At 46.1% G+C, this 16561-nt stretch overlaps 1 long non-coding RNA gene across 1 annotated transcript; it reads left to right on the forward strand.

The window, feature by feature from the left end:
• Positions 1–4413: 4413 nt before the first annotated feature.
• LOC110014666 (uncharacterized) lies at positions 4414–7727 on the forward strand. Its single transcript, XR_002289652.3, has 2 exons — positions 4414–6670; positions 6993–7727. It is a non-coding gene; the product is annotated as an uncharacterized LOC110014666 (long non-coding RNA).
• Positions 7728–16561: the final 8834 nt, after the last annotated feature.

The following is a 16561-nucleotide window of genomic DNA, read 5'->3' on the forward strand; positions in this document are numbered from 1 at the left end:
TGTACCAGAGGAGGACTTATAATTTCTATCCGCCGTCATTAAAATCCCAGACTCCGTCTCACTTCCGTCTCAAGTGTCGCGCTTTCTTTTTTTTTCTCCACGCGTTTCCATGGTGACTCCAGAAATCGGCGATCTATTGAGAATGTCTTTATGTACCGTGCATTAACCCAGGGTTACCAAGTCGAGCGTAATTACGCCAACTCATATCCGGTCTTTTGGAACCGACATACCCAGAGTAAGCAAGTCAGGCTAGTTTAAACATGCTTCCTGGAATACCCCCCTGATCTGTCTGTCAATCTCACTCATGAACAAGACCCCACGGTATTTAAACTCCTCCACCTGGGGCAGACACAGTCCACCCATCGAGAGATGGCAAACTCTTTGAAACAAACATCAACAATAATAATTCTTCTCCTGCTTTCAATTCAGCTGTGGGAGGGGTTGAGTCACTGCTGCAGAAACAGTCTATTAACCCTCTAACTCTTTGAATTAGCATAGCACTTTGTGGGTCTAACATTTCGTTACGTTCATTGCTTTAACGGTTGAAGAGTTAGGGTTGGAGCTACTTCCTGTCACTGGAGACAGCTCAGTTATTGAAGGGTGAATGAGGAGAGATGTTCTAAAAAGAACCTGAGATCGGTGAGAGAAGAAAAAAAGATCATCTGTAGCTTCAGAGAAAAAACATTCAAACATTGCAGATCTCTCTGTGCAATCATCCTAAAACTTCTCACTGCCAGGAAGTGTTTTCTTCCCCCAAAATCAATGTTTTTTGGTTTATGTTGGTCCAAAAAGGAGAGAACACTTTCACTTCCTGCTTGAAGCTGGTTGTATAAGAAAACAAGATCATCTCAGCCAGGGGTGCAATAACCTAATTTCATAGGGGTATGCGGCCATGTAAAAAGCCCCCCACACACACACAAACACACACAGACACAAATGCACAAAATAAAATGTCACATCCACCCCTCCTTAAGCTACGTAAACATCCACACAACACCTTTATTGTGTAACCCTTGTGCTATCCTAGGCACTTTAACGTTGGGAGTTGGACTATCTAGACCCACTAGACCGGGGGTCGGCAACCCACGGCTCTTTAGCGCTGCCCTAGTGGCTCCCTGGAGCATTTTCAAAAATGTTTGAAAATGTTAAAAGATGGCGGAGAGAAATATATTTTCTGTTTTAAAATGGTTTCTGCAGAAGGAAAAACAAGACACAAACAGTCTTAACGTTTTCCAATGCTGTAAGAATGTGTGGAATAAATATTGTAACACCCAGCAGGTACGTCACTTGCAGCGGGAAATACAGGAGCCAAGCTGTCAACGAGTTGAGCTGTCAATCAACTGGTTGCTCCGGAGAACTGTCCGTGTCCCAAACACCGCACGACTACGAACAGTCTCAGAGAGGAGGAGGCAGAAAGAGAAGCTGAGAGCGCAGTCACATTTCTGGCATAATAAGCCCATTTATTTTGAACACACACCACATTGAACATTGCACAGAGGTCATCAACCCCTCCCCCTCCCACACTCAAGGTGAAACGTAACCCCTGTTCTATCCTAGGCACTTTAACATTGGGATTGGGTCATCTAGACCCACTAGACAGTGCTCTGAACCTTTTTTCTTCAATGATTTGTGATCTTCACTGGTGTCCATGGATTACATGAAATCTTTCCACCTTTGTCCACCTTTGTCATGGTAGGGAGAACACGTCAATGTAAGGGGGGGTCACCTAAGATAGCACAAGGGTTAAAAATGACTGACTTGGTCTGAACTGTCTTTGTCCTGAACGTCCACCGTCAGACCAGCCTGTTTCTTTCCTCCTTCTGTCCTGATTCTTTTTCTCTTCTCGTCTTTCTCTCCATCCTCACATCTGTGTGATACTGACTTTGTGTTAGGAAGATTTTCAAAGAATACAGAGACTAAACTATATGTAAAAATAGACATATTTTTAATGTTAAATTACATTTGTGTTGGATATCAGTTAGTGGTGTAATAGAATAGACTAGATTTCTTTATTGTTGTCAAACTTCTCCAAATGTTCAACTAAATTCCAAAATGTTGTTCGGCCAAAGTGAAAGTTAAAAGCAAAAGGCTGTAAACTAACTTTGTCCTTTTGCGTTTTCTGTTTTGACCCCCGATTGTTTTTTCTTTTACCGTTCCATTTAGAGCGTGTTGTCATCAGATGATCACACAATTCAAATAAAAGCAATCAGACGCGCGCGAGGCTCCGCGAGAGCACGTCTGACAAGACCCGAGGGAGGGAGGGAGGAGCGGCTGTGGCGGGGGGGGGGGGCACTATCAGTTACGATGTGCTTCTGTTACTGATCATATCATGGAAAATGGTAAAGGGCGTATACTTATAGAGCGCTTTTCTACCTACAAGGCCCAAAGCGCTTTACAGTCACACACCCATTCACACACACAAACACGCACAGACCCACACAAACACGCACAGACCCACACACACACACACACACACACATAGTTGTGTGATGGTCGAAATGGTCTCCCTCATCTTTTGCACATCTTTCTACCTGCACTGTTCTGTAAATAGCTTTTTAAATTATAAAACCTTGATGTCTGTATTTATGCTACATTTTCTTGTTCTTGCTTTTTTTTTTAACTTAATTCTAAGTCTTTTTTCCCCTCTGCTGTCAGTTGCTATGGTGACAAACAAATTTCCCACGTGTGGGATCAATAAAGTATCTCTGATTCTGATTCTGATTTCAGTTTCTGTGGTTCATCAAGAGTTTAGCGCTCAGGTGAAGCTCCGCCCCTCAGCTTTCATCCCCCCCTGTTTATCTCTCAGCAGTTCTGTCAGAATCCAGAACCGCTTCATGATCTTACAGCAGAACCAGACACAGAACTGTTTCCAGTTTCCAGAGAACCTCGGAGGTCCACTCAGCACCAAGCTCCCCTTAGGACCGAGGTTCTGTGCATTCAGAGCTCCAAATCCAGATCCTGCTGGATGAAACCGGGTTTAGATCTTTCCTCCAACATTTGCAGCCGGACGCCGTGCACGTTCCCCAGCAGCTCAGAACCTCTTCTTTAGAACCTGTTCATCAGCGTTGGCGAGGGTTTGTATTTGTCTGAGCGTACGACAGCAAACGCCGTATAAATGCACGGACACGCGCTGGAATGTGAGCGTGCACGTGTGTAGATGCATGCATGTTTGCGCATCCGCATGCAGCAGGATGAGGCGATGCAGATGGGAATGTTTGTCAGACTCCTGAGAAAGTGCTGACGCTGAAACATCTGCCTCCTTTCACTTCTGGTTTTCACCATCTGCCAGGCTCAGACTCGCACGGCATTGTGGGATGTGGACGGTGGTTTGCAAGTCAGCAGAAAGCGAGCGAGCGGTGAGTAACGCTTTCTAATGATGCGCCCAGGGGTCACGGCTGCTGGTGTGCAGCCTGGATCAGCCTCTGGGCCCAGAGGAGAACCGTGGAACCAACAGAACCTTTCTGGAAACTCCTCCATGTGTTGGGGGTGCACAGGTGTGGGCGGGGCTAAAAACACCAGTTCTGCACAGATTTGACAAACCTGTTTGTCATAAAGATCTCATTCTGGAGAGCAAAGTGGCTGGTCCTTAAATAATTCCATCTTCTGACGGTTGATGGACCTGAGGAGGATTTTCTGCTGAGTCACAGGATTCTGTCCTCATGAAAGGAACCAGCAGCAAGGTTCTGAAATTCTGAAGCTCCACTGAAGAAGACTCTGGATGAAGGTGTTAAAAGATCCCGGCAACATTAAGCTGCGTTAGCATTAGTTCGTGGATGATCCTTAGTTCCATGGTTCTCTTCAGTCTGTAACTGAAGTCAGAACTCGATGCTGAGTCATGAAACGTGACCTCAGCGGTTGGCGCCGGCTAAGCTAACCGCTAGTCTTCAGAACAGAGGATGCTGACGGCACGTCGCCACATCTTCATCCAGTCCGCCGAAGTTTTGCTTTGACTCCATCAGAGAGCCAAACTCTGCAAAGGTTCAAAACAAAAACAGGAGAAAAGGGGCGGAGCTACGTGGGGGGAACTGAGAGTCTCATTTCGTGTCAGCGCCTCTTTTTTTCCTCTTCCTCTGGGTGTCAGCCGCCATGTTCGCTGAAGGCCGGGTTAGTGAAGGACATCTTCCTGTCACCTCTGTCGCTGCTGTTAAAACTGGCGGCGTTGTCATAGCAACATTTGAAAAATGGGCGGAGTTAAGAGAATGCAGCATCATTTAAGGGTCAAACTGCAGTTTTCAGGAAAAATGAGCGAGTGGCGGAGATGCTGCTGATGTGCAGCTGATCTGCAGCCAGCATGACTCAGCGCTTTGGGAGGACGCAGACGTGCGTCTGCATCGTCTGCAGCCTGTTTACAGTGAAGGCTGCAGACTATTTAAAGTCCTGCTGTATTTGTGTCAGGCGTACACAGAGCGCAGGAGCCGGCGGGGCCCCGGCCGCCGCTGCGGTTCTGTCCGGGTCACGTCAGGTTACAGGAGTTTGCTGGAAGAAGAAAACAATAACAGGTCGGGCTGCGGCATCATCAGCGACCAGAGCCGAGCGGAGTCTGACCCGGGACGACCGCAGAGGCTCCATCCATCACAGCTTCGGTTCAGCTCAGGGACAAAAGGCCGAGGAGCAAAGACACCGCTGAAGGTCTCGGTGTCGAGTCTGTCGCAAAACGTACAAAAAGAAAACCATCATGACAATAACGCAGCGTCTGCTCCTCGCGGTCAGAGCAGCGTTGATGGTTGGATTTCTAAATCTTTTTCAGCTCCTTTGAAACGTCGCCGTGCGTTTCTGCGTGCGTTTCCCTCAAAACGCTGCTGATCTTCAGGAAGTTCCTGCTTGTTCCGTTGGTTTTGGTCACTTTCACTGTTCTTGAAGCATCAAACTGTTGAACATCCACTGAAAATGAAGGAAGAAGCTTCTTTTGGCTCCAAAGATCAACAGTCTGTGGCAAATACTTGGCCTTTAAAGGGGAGCATTTAGGTAATTATTTGATATAATTATTGTTGCCACCTTACAAAGTTCAGGGCAAAACATGTCTGTCACTCAGGACTGATGTGGAGCAGAAAAGCTTTGACAGGAAGGAGCTGAAGTCTGAGTCTGATAGCCATCCATCATGACGTGCACGCTCAGAATGTGCACGCTCTGAGTGTGCACGCTCAGAATGTGCACGCTCTGAGTGTGCACACTCAGAATGTGCACGCTCTGAGTGTGCACGCTCTGAGTGTGCACGCTCAGAATGTGCACGTTCTGCTGCAGCTTCCCTCTGAGCTCAGCTGGAACAGAACCCCGGCGCCGCGTTTGTTCCATTCATCCTTCGGACAGACTTTTACATAAGAGCAGCTCAAAGGGCCGAGGTAGAGCCTGAGCAGGGCAAGGTCCAAACTACCCCAGCAAGCAGGATTTATCAGAACAGACTTTAAACTGCCCCGTTACTGATCAACCTGCAGCAGCCGCCGCTGCACGGACGCTGCAGCACGCTGACGCCACCTCTGAACCCACCAGACTGGGAGCTGCCAGAACGCCACGGCGACCCGGTTTTTCAGCCAATGACCACGGCGTCAAACCCGGTCGGGCCCAAAACATTCGGGCATTCTTGGCTGCATTTGATCCGCTGGTTCACTTTCTCAGCCTCCATTTGAATGAAGGGAGAAAATCCCAAATTCTTCAAGCTTGCTCAGCGGTTCAGAGATCCAAACTTTGTCCTGGAGGAACCGGGTGCCGGAACCAGAGCCGGACTGAACAGAAGAGCCATGAAAACATGGATTCAGCTTTTTCACATCCTGTCAGTTTCACGATTTAAAGATTCAGGTTCATGTTTTGGAAATAAAATGATCTGTTTTCCGCCGTTTGCTTTGTACAATCTGGATGTTCAGCCTTTATTTCACAGGTCAAGAACTTAACATCTTTAGTTTCCATCACAACCGTTTCTGTTTACTGTCAAACTAGTTTTACTCCAAACAGGAAAGTCAGAATTTTCCACTTTTTCTATTAAAATCTGTACTTTTGCTTTATGCTTTTGATCTGGAACTTTTATTTTAGAATTCTGTGATGAAGTCTAACTTCACATTAACGAGCGTTCACAACATTCAACTTTTTCTCTTCTATTTCATTTCTTTTAGGCCACCATCAAAATCCTCTAAGAATTAATGTAGCTCCTCCCACATATGCCCCGCCCCCTTGCAGCATACACCTCAGGTGTGCCACAGCTGCTAGTCTTTGGTTTTGGTGTGTTTTGATTGATGCTCTGTTTCTAGTTCGAGGATTTTTCTAACTCTTTGTGTTTTCCGTGTTTTTGGAGTTTCTTCACACTGTGTGACGACTTTTTGTCTTCACATCTTCTGGACCTACGTCCATCTAGACTCACTGAGATCACCCACATCTCAGCTGGTGGAGTACAAAGTGCTGGACGGGGTGGTAGGACGGTCAGCTGTCAGACCTCCGATCTTCTCTGATTGGTCGTATTTCACCGTCTGAGTAAAACTGGAATAATGTGTGACCATGAAGGAGAACTTTCTCTCCTCTGCTGCTGGTCACAGAGTCGCAGCAGAGCCACAAATCATTAACCGAGGTGACGCTAAAAACGTCCCAGAGAAGAATAGGAGCCGGTTTTTGTTGGGCCGGTCAGAGGATGGAAATTTACAGCAGAGCTGAAGATCTCATGACATTCAAGAACATTTTTACCAAGGTTTGCTTTCCTTTATTCCTGGATGTTCTTGGTGTTTCTGTAACAAATATTTTACTTTCTTTAATGGATTATAAACTAAAGCTACATTATTGTTATATTGATTTGTTTGACCATAATTAAAAAACACTAATGTAGCCCTGAGGGGGCCCAAGCCAGGGGGTAACGGTGCCGGTCCCCAGCCCGGATAAATCCGGAGGGTTGTGTCAGGAAGGGCGTCTGACGTCAAATCTTTGCCAAACCAAATATGCAAATCCGACGTATGATGTCCCTACTGGGTCAGTCAAAGTTAACAACGACCGCCATCGGTGCTGTTCACCCACAGGGGGCCGGTGGGAAACTGGTGGAAGAAGGAGGGGAGGAAGACATGCTGGTAGGAAGAGAGAGAAGAGTCATGAGTGTTGGACTGAGACTATGCGCTCTGACGGTTGGAACTATGACAGGTGAAGGTAGAGCCGGCGTCCAGAGCCGACGCCGCTCTGGGGTTGAATGAGCGTAACTCTCCGATCACTCTACGCGTCCAATGATGAAGCAGCTTTTCTCTCTACAATTCTCTGGAATGATTAATGGTCGAAGAGTTACAGTAATTCATAGGCTGTGTCCGAAATCCCTCACTACACGCTGAACTACATCGGCCATTTTTTCCGATCTCCACCACATCGTGACCCTAACAAAGGAAAGAGGACATAAGGATCACTGACCGTCTTTTCCTCCATTCCCCACATAATGACATGAAGCAGCAGAGCCACAACCATTAAAGGAAGCTGTCGGTCAACTTCCATGTACAGATATCTGCAGATCTACATGACGGTCTGACGTCTCTGAAGGTCAGCGGGACATTTAAGACAGTAACTGTGAAAGTCCACGAGGGATTCCACCTTCCGAGCTCTGATGGTGAAGACATGACGGCATCAAAGCACCGAGCTTTTTTCAAAAGTACCAGTTCTGTTTGAAGCCTAAAGACTCTCAAACTGAATTTGCTGTGTTTTCATTGAAACAGTCAAAGTTAATGTCCTTCGTATTGAAACTGTTTTGTAATTAAAGGAGTTTTAACCATTGATCCAATTATCCAACCAGGTCCATCTGTCTGAGGTACAATCAAATTGAATCAACCTGAACCATTTAACCCATGTTCTATCCAAGGCACTTTACCATTGGGAGTTGGGTCATCTAGACCCACTAGACAGTGCGCTGAACCTTTTTTCTTCAATGATTTGTGATCTTCACTGGTGTACATGGATTACATGAAATCTTTCCACCTTTATCCACCTTTGTCATGGTAGGGAGAACACCTCAATGGAAGAATGGGGTCATCTTGACCCCATAGGATAGCACAAGGGTTAAGAAATGGTTTCAAAATTAGATCAATCCATGATCGATATTAAAAAACATTTGGATTGAGACACGGTGGCTTCATTTAACCACCACACCGGTGAAGTTTGGGCTAAAGATGTCCTGGATGTGTCTTAGGTCAGCGAATCGGACCAATGGTAAAAAGAATCGTTACATCACTAGTGAGGAATTATGTCTTATGTGTCAACATGAAGTAACAGCAGGTTTGCATTTCTTATGCATGAAAATTATGAAATTATAAATTATGTTCGAATTTGACAAAAACAATGGAGAACAACTTGAGTTTAATGAGTTTTTCTTAAATTATGTCACTAAAACAAACTTTCCCCTTTGTGGGCGGGACTGTTGGCATAGACCCCGCCCACCTTCCCATTGCCGAAAGCCCAGAGTATTTTTTTTTGGTCATATATACGATTTTTTTGTCTGCTCCTGATTCACAGCTATTTGAATAAAGAAGATCTCAGAAATGCACATTTTTTCATAAATGTCCTCCATCATCGAAAAGAAAAGGCTACAAGAAGACGTTAGAAACAGGATTTGGGTCTTAACGTGGGTCTTCAAGGATCCGATCTTTAGAAATGATTTACAAAACTTTCTTTAACTGGTTACATTTGTGACTGTTTAGTCAGCGTAGAGCTCAGAGTTTCCGCTCCTTGCACGAAGGTGGGTGACTGTCAATCTTAATAATATAAAATGCAGCTGTAGGGACAATATCAGCTGTAGACGGGACTGTGTGTGTTGTCAAATTTAACGTTTTTTTCATGTGAGAGAGTCCCCGGTGGTCACTGCAGGAACTGCAGGCTGGTGGCTGCAGCAGCAGACAAACCAACGGATCCTTTGAGCTGCAGCTTGTTGAAAGGTGATGTTCTTATGTAAGACAGATAACAGCTACGTAAGCCAGACTGACAGGAGGTGAAACCGCCATCACATCCGACCTTCAGTTACACGGCCACTCTTCCTCCTCACCTCAGCTTGGATACCACCGAGCTGCGGTTTCCTGCTGAGCGTCTGCAGGCGCCGATAACATCAACCTATCTGCAGGACTTCCCACAGACTCACAAACGATGAAGATGTGTCATCAGATGCAGTGATGAGGAAGAGGCAGCACGATCAGGGATGATCCTGGACTCAGGAGTCCTTCAGGAAGTCTGCAGAGCTCCTCTGAAGATAAAGAATCTAAAACGAGCACAGAGTGAACGCTGGAAAAGAAGAACCAGAAGAGGAGATTCAGAAGCAGAAACTCTCACTGAGGTGAAGTGTCTGAGAGTCCTGCAGGTCCCGAAGGTTCTGAGGGGTCAAGTCCTGCTGACTCTGAGCTGCTCTGATCGGACCCGTCTCCTCAGTTCTTCTGCAGAACAGTTCCCAGTTCTGATGATCATCAGAACATCAGCGGTTCTCCTAGGGTTCTCTTCAAAACAACCTTGTGAGGAGTACTGCAGGGAGGATCTTCAGGCAGGAGCCAGTGACTGGGCCTGAAGGTCAGAGGTCACGCTTCCCATCTCCACGAGTGGAAGCTGCGTTTAGTTTTCAGTTTTCGTTTGAATGTTGTTAAGTTTCCTTCATCTGGACTTTAGGTTCAGATTCTGGATTCTGGAGATGAGAAACTGCTGCTCTGGCGGTACGTCTCAGCAGCAGCTCGCCCGTCCAGCTCCTCACGCCGCTGAACGGCGCCGCACACCGACGGTGAAGCGCCACGCTCTGTCCCCATTTTAACGGCAATGTTTCACTCAGAACTGAAATGAAGGTTCTGAGCCGACACCAGGGCGTCCCTGTGAGAGTTTCTGCACCACTGAGTCGGCCTCCTGCGGGCCCTCACGGTTTCCCAGAATGCCGTCCTGATAGAAGAATGTTTGTTGTTGCAGCAGAGAAGCACAAGAGGCCTGAACGGCAGCAGTTGCTTCACTCGCCACAGGAGCTCTCTGAGAGCGCCAGGGATTCAGCGCGACAAAGCCGCAGCTTTGAGGAGGTTAGCGCCTGCAGGCGGGTGGGTGGCACGGCGCCGCGGCCACATAAGTCCGGGATTGTCGCCGAGGCCTCAGCAAACACCGCAGAGAGTTATCAGCGTCTGGAAGGTGTGTGCTGCTGTGTGGGCGAGTCACGCAGGGATTAGCGGTGAGTCTGCCGCAGCGTCGGCCCTGCTGCTAGGAGACGGGAGCGGGGGCGGCGCCGTGTCTGAACCCCCCAGCACAAAAGGACAGTCAGGAGCAGAAGTGGAGCATCGGCTCATCCGGTTTCCAAACGAAGCCTGAAGGCAACATCCAGGAACCCTGAGGAAGGTTCTGTTCTGATTCTGCTGCAGGTCCACACGACCCAGAACGTTTCCCCCAAATCTGACTTCTGCTGTTTTAAGACGCAAAAGCTGCAGTTTCTGAACATGAATCCAGTTTCAACTTCTGTTTTTGTTTACTAAAAAAACAGAAGATCAGGAATCAACAGAAATCAAACTTTTCATTCAAACTGCAGAGACATAGAAAAAAGTCTTTTCATTTCTTTGAAAAGGCAGAATTTGGATTTTTTTCTGTGTTTGTTCAAATAAATCCAAGAACTGTGTTACTTTTTAGTCTTCCTAAGGCAGGAGTCACCAACCTGAACCTCTAAAGAGACGTTTGGATCAGTGTCCCACTGAGATGAAAGCACAGGGAGCCGCAACACTAGATGTGTTAGAGAAAAGGTTTTTGCCGACATATTGCGATAGTCCGTTCGGCAATACTTGTATGGATTCAAAACGCTGTCAGGATATTTCTGTAATTTAATTATTTTTATTCTTTATGAGGGTGATGTTTCCTTTGATCTTTAGTCCATTTTCTGTCTGTCAAACACCAGAGTTAAGATGATGGAAACAGATTCACTTTGATGCAGACTCCTTTTTCTTTAAATTCCATAAACCCAATAAATTATATTAATTTCATGGATGACAAAGCCCCGCCCCCACCTCTCTACCTGTTTGTTGTTTTCCCCCGTGTGCAACCTCCCCCCCCCCAGCGTGTTCTACACAGACAACATACGGTCATCGTAGCAGCAAGGTGACAGGATAGTGGGGGCCCCTGACGCAAATTTAATTCTATTTACCTGAAAATGGGTGGTCTTAGTCTAGGGGGATAAAAAGGCTTTTTGAGGGGGGGGGCGTTCATGTGTCCCCTACCAGATCGCCACTGACTGTCTTTCCATAAAAACCTTCCATCCCATTACAGACTCTGGTCACATTCACAGCTGCTCTCTCGCTCCTGCTCGCTCGCCCTACCTGACGGCGTTAAAGGAACCACCACAATCAGAGAACATGATGGTTATGTCACTAAACCACAGAGCCGCTGCTCAGGGAGGAAAGAGCCGCATGCCGCTCCTGTCAGTTGGTTTACGTGTTCTTTGCGTGGTTTGTTCGTACTTCTTCCATAGTTTTATCGTGGTTCATTCGTGATACATATGTGGAAATTTCACGCAGAGACCACTACTTTTCTCACTTTTCCAGCTAGAATCACATCTCTGCAACATGTGCTAAATACATATAGTGGCTGCGTGACACGGCCTTAGGAGACATAATAATAATAATAATGGATTAGATTTATCTGGTCTTTTCCAGACGCTCAAAGCGCTTACAGTGTGTCCATTATTCATTCACTCCTCATTCATACTTGGTGATGGCAGCTGCTGATGTACCACAGCTGCCCTGGGGCAGACTGACAGAGGCGTGGCTGCCCGTTGGTGCCTACGGCCCCTCTGACCATCACCGGGATCATTCATACACATCCACACACCAGTGGAGTCACACTGGAGGCAAGGAGGGTGAAGTGTCTTGCCCAAGGACACAATGACAGTTGGCTGGGGGGAGCGGGGAATCGAACTGCCTACCCTTCGATTATTATTATTATTATTCGATTATTATAGCTGTTTGTTTCAAACAGTTTCTGTTTTTTCAGCAGACTCCTGGGGGGTATTCCAGAAGTCATGTTTAAACTAGCCTGACTTTAAGCCTGAACTCTGGCTGAAATCCGCCTGAACTTGTTTACTCTGGGTATGTCGGTTCCAACAGACCGGATATTACCGTTAGCGTAATTACGCTCCACTTGGTAACCCTGGGTTAACGCACGTGCACAGCAGGTACATAAAGACATTCTCAATGAATCGCACATTTCTGGAGTCACCATGGAAACGCGTGGAGAAAAAAAGAAAGAGGGCGCTATACTTCAGTAAGACGGACTCTGAGATTTTAATGACGGCGTATGAAGATTATACGTCCATCAAAAAAGTAACACGGCTGCATCATCAGTAAAAGAAAGAGTTTCTGCTTGTAGTAGAAGAACAGACAAAGTAAACGCACGAGTTTTTGATCTCATTTCTATTTTCATTGTGTTGCATATATATATATATATATATATATATATATATATATATATATATAACTAAACTAAACTAAACCTCGAACTTAAACTCTCATCTGTTTAAGTTAGAGGCTGCAGATTTTCTCATTTTTATAAAATTAAAATAAATGATACAGTGTGGATTTACAATATATACTATGACTCTGACTGTAACCTCAGTTTTTAATCCGTGCTGTTGCACTAGTGGTGCCATATAAACTCATCTTCCTCTCCCTCACTCTCACTCATGGTGCAGAAAGAATTAAACATAACAGGACAAAACAACTAGACAAAACACAGTAAAACAGCTAAACAACTAAACACATTTGGTCAAAAAGCCACACTTAAACCCAAATCCATCCAGACAGGCAAAGGGAATGGTATCCCACAATTCCTTGCGGTGCGGATCTAACAGCAGCATCAAAGTTACACCGACTTAATTGAATTAATTTGAATGAAAGTAAAATAACTGTCTGATAACTATGTGTTATTTTTAAACTGACTTAACTAAAAATGATTTATCTTAACTGAAGCAAATAATTAAGTTAGATCAAAGTATAAAGTTTCTCTTTCCAACATCCATATGTGGTCTTATCACCCTCTCATGGTGGAAAAAGTATTATCTGAGCTTCTTCATCCACTAAATCATCTTCAAATGGACACGCCATGCTGCTTCACCTCTCTGAAATCAAACTAACCTTCAACTAAACCTGGGGGGTATTCCAGAAAGCAGGTTATGCTAGCTCCCACGATAAGTTTGAGGCTAAGAAAGTTGATAACCTCAGCTTTCGGTTCCAGAAATGGAGGTATGTTTCAGGGTAGGTCAAGTTACCATGGCAACTCATGCTCTGAACATAACCTGGTCCGGAGCAGGTTTAGTTGAAGGTTAGTTTGTTTTCAGAGAGGTGCAGCAGCATGGCGTGTCCATTTGAAGATGATTAGTGGATGAAGAAGCTCAGATAATACTTATTCTTGTATAAACAATTATTGAGTTTGAATAAATTTAACTAAATTATTTAAATTATTTTTTAGCCGTGTTACTTTTTTGATGGACTTATAATTTTTAACCGCCGTCATTAAAATCTCAGACTCCGTCTCACTTTCGTCTCAAGTGTCGCGCTTTCTTTTTTTTTCTCGACGCGTTTCCATGGTGACTCCAGAAATTGGCGATCTATTGAGAATGTCTTTATGTACCGTGCGTTAACCCAGGGTTACCAAGTCGACCGTAATTACGCCAACTCATATCCGGTCTTTTGGAACCGACATCCCCAGAGTAAACAAGTTCAGGCGGATTTCAACCAGAGTTCAGGCTCAAAGTCAGGCTAGTTTAAACATGCTTCCTGGAATACCCCCCTGCTCCAGACCAGGTTATGTTCAGAGCATGAGTTGCTATGGCAACTAGCATACCCTGAAACATACCTACATTTCTGGAACAGAAAGCTGAGGTTATCAACTTACTTTGCCTCAAACTTACCGTGGGAGCTAGCATAACCTGCTTTCTGGAATACCCCCCTGGCCAGTCCATGGATGGCATTATTTAAACAGTAGCCACGCCCCCTTTCTATTATCAAACTGAGACCATGGAGTAAAACTGTCATGTGATGCCTTTAAGGCCCCCACTCTGACCCTTGGGTTTCAGTGGGACACCAAATTGTGCAGAAAATTTAGAAACACAGGCCTACATTTCAGTTAAAGTCAGTTTGATGCTTGTTTTGTCGAGTTAGAAGTCAGAAGAGAGCCCCCCCCCACACACACACACACATCAATGCACTAGAAAATGTGGATCACAACACTTTTGAGCAGGAAATTAACATACGTAATAATAATTAGACCTATAGAATTATTAGAAATGTTCAAAGACTGTGAAGAGAAACCTTATTATTGTTGAGGTCAACCTTGTGACTGCCCCCCGAGCACGGTGCTCCCCCTCAGAGGGGCGATAACCTTCACTTGTGCTGAGCGTCTCTGTGTCTTTATCAGCCTGTAGGATCAGACTGTGAACATTTCTGGGGGGCTGGAGTGTTGAACTTGGCTCGTACCTGCAGCTCTCGGACTAAATGTTTGCTGGGAATAAAGCTGGAGTGGAGCCACAGCGGGAGGGGGGTGAACACCCACTCAGTCCTGCCTGCATGAAGCCGAGCTCACGGATCTGCAGCCGCTCTGATTCATGAAGGAAGACTGGATCTAGTTCCCTTACGGAGGAAAACAAGCCAGCTTTGCTGAAGAACAAACGTCTGCATACCTGTCACACGCTAACTTCTGAACCGCCCTATCTGACAGGCCCCACCCCCACAAACCAGGAAGTAGGAAATGGTGCCCTTTCTTCAGTGACCACTGGAGGCTGGTTTAAGACGAGAGCGGTTTTCGGTTCACTCCCACAGGGGGTGTGGGGGTGTGGTGTTCAGTTGTGGGGGTGTGGGATGTGGGAGTGTGGGGTTGTGGGGACGTGGGGTGTGTGGTGTGGGGTGTGGGGGTGTGTTAATCAGACATTTCGATTTCATCGGAGCTCAAATTTCTGCAGTATTTCAGTTAGTTTCATTGCTCGCCATGACCCCAGAAACGTTCTCATGGCGCGTCCTCTGCAGCTTCTTCATGGATCAGGTGTGCAGGTGAACCAGCAGGTCGGAGTTCACCTGCACACAGCAGGGCCTGAATGCACAGTGAAGGGAGCCTCACCAGCATGGAGGTGGACCACCTTCAGCCAGTGACATGTTTGTGTGTCCTGGGTCAGTGGGTGGAGGGTCAGGGGTAAAGTGTGACCCAGAATCAGCTCTGATCAAACACACACGACCTTCAACCCAGTCAGTCTGCAGGACAGCTCCACACCTCCATCCATCATGAAAGTCACTGATAAAGGACAGCAACTGCAGAAAACCAGGCTCCACAAATTCACCATGTCCCTGTCTGAAACAGACCAACCAGGAGAAGTGAAAAACCCATGAGACCAGCTGAGGGGGGTTCACCATTTCACAGAAAGCAGCTGTGAAGAAGACAAACTGAAAGGAAGCAATTTAGTCACTCTTAAAGTCCAACAGAACATCTGCCACTCAGGTTCTCCAGAACCACTCAGGACTGGATATGAAAGACTGAACGAATGTGTCAACAAACATCCCAAATTGTTGGTTTCATCAGGAAAAGTCTTCCCACTTATTCAAGAGTTCCTCTTCACAGCAGCACCGAGGTTTCCTAAACTCCTCATACAGGAGTGTCCGTCTGCAGCTCCTAATGCAGCGCTGCATCTGCATACGCACCTGCATCCACATCTGCACCTGCATCCGCATCTGCACCTGTACCCGCACCTGCACCCGCACCTGCACCTGCATACGCACCTGCATCCGCATCCGCATCTGCACCTGCACCCACACCTGAACCCGCACCTGCATCCGCATCAGCATCCGCATCTGCACCCACATCCGCACCTGCATCCACACCTGCATCCGCACCTGCACCCGCACCTGCACCCGCACCTGCACCCACACCCGCACCTGCATCCGCATCTGTTGCAATGATCCATCTGCACACAGCTGTGTCATGTCTGAATGGATCCAGCGGCGGATCATTTTCTGAACCTGTCTGGGTTCTTGAGAGTTGGCATTTCTATTATTTGACAGAACTTCAGATTTTAGAGTTTGGTTCTTTGTTACGTTGACTTTGTTCTTCTGTAAATTCTAGACCACATCAAGAACCAGATGACAATCTCTATTGGTTTGTTCCTGATGAGCTTTTTGTGCGGCTGTCACGAGAAGTGAAATCATGACCAAAAAAACCAACTGAACCAGAACCAACCAGAAACCTGAAACGCAGAGAACCACAGCAGAAACCGAACAACCAAGAACTTCTATCAAACCAACATTTTTCTGCATTTGTTTGAGGTTTTGAGTGAAACTGAACACATTTCTGTAAATCCTCCAAAGATCACGACACAAACATCCTCTTCTGCTCGGTTTCATCACCGATTGCAAAATGCGCTAAAAGAACTGAAAACATCCACAACGTTTGGAGATCAAACTCCTCTCTGGACTCCTTGCTCCTCTTTGCTATCGGGGAGGTGAACTGCCAGACTTTCACCCACGGAGGTGAAATCACGCTGATGTTTATTGATTTATTTTTATTTTACGAATGAACAATTTTTTGCTTTTACTTTTTTACTTTGTAAATATCAAGTGAGTTAGTGTTATTCTCATAA

Source organism: Oryzias latipes, chromosome 3 (genome assembly GCF_053564925.1).
Source record: "Oryzias latipes strain Hd-rR chromosome 3, Olatipes_Hd-rR_3.1".
Lineage (NCBI taxonomy): Eukaryota > Metazoa > Chordata > Actinopteri > Beloniformes > Adrianichthyidae > Oryzias > Oryzias latipes.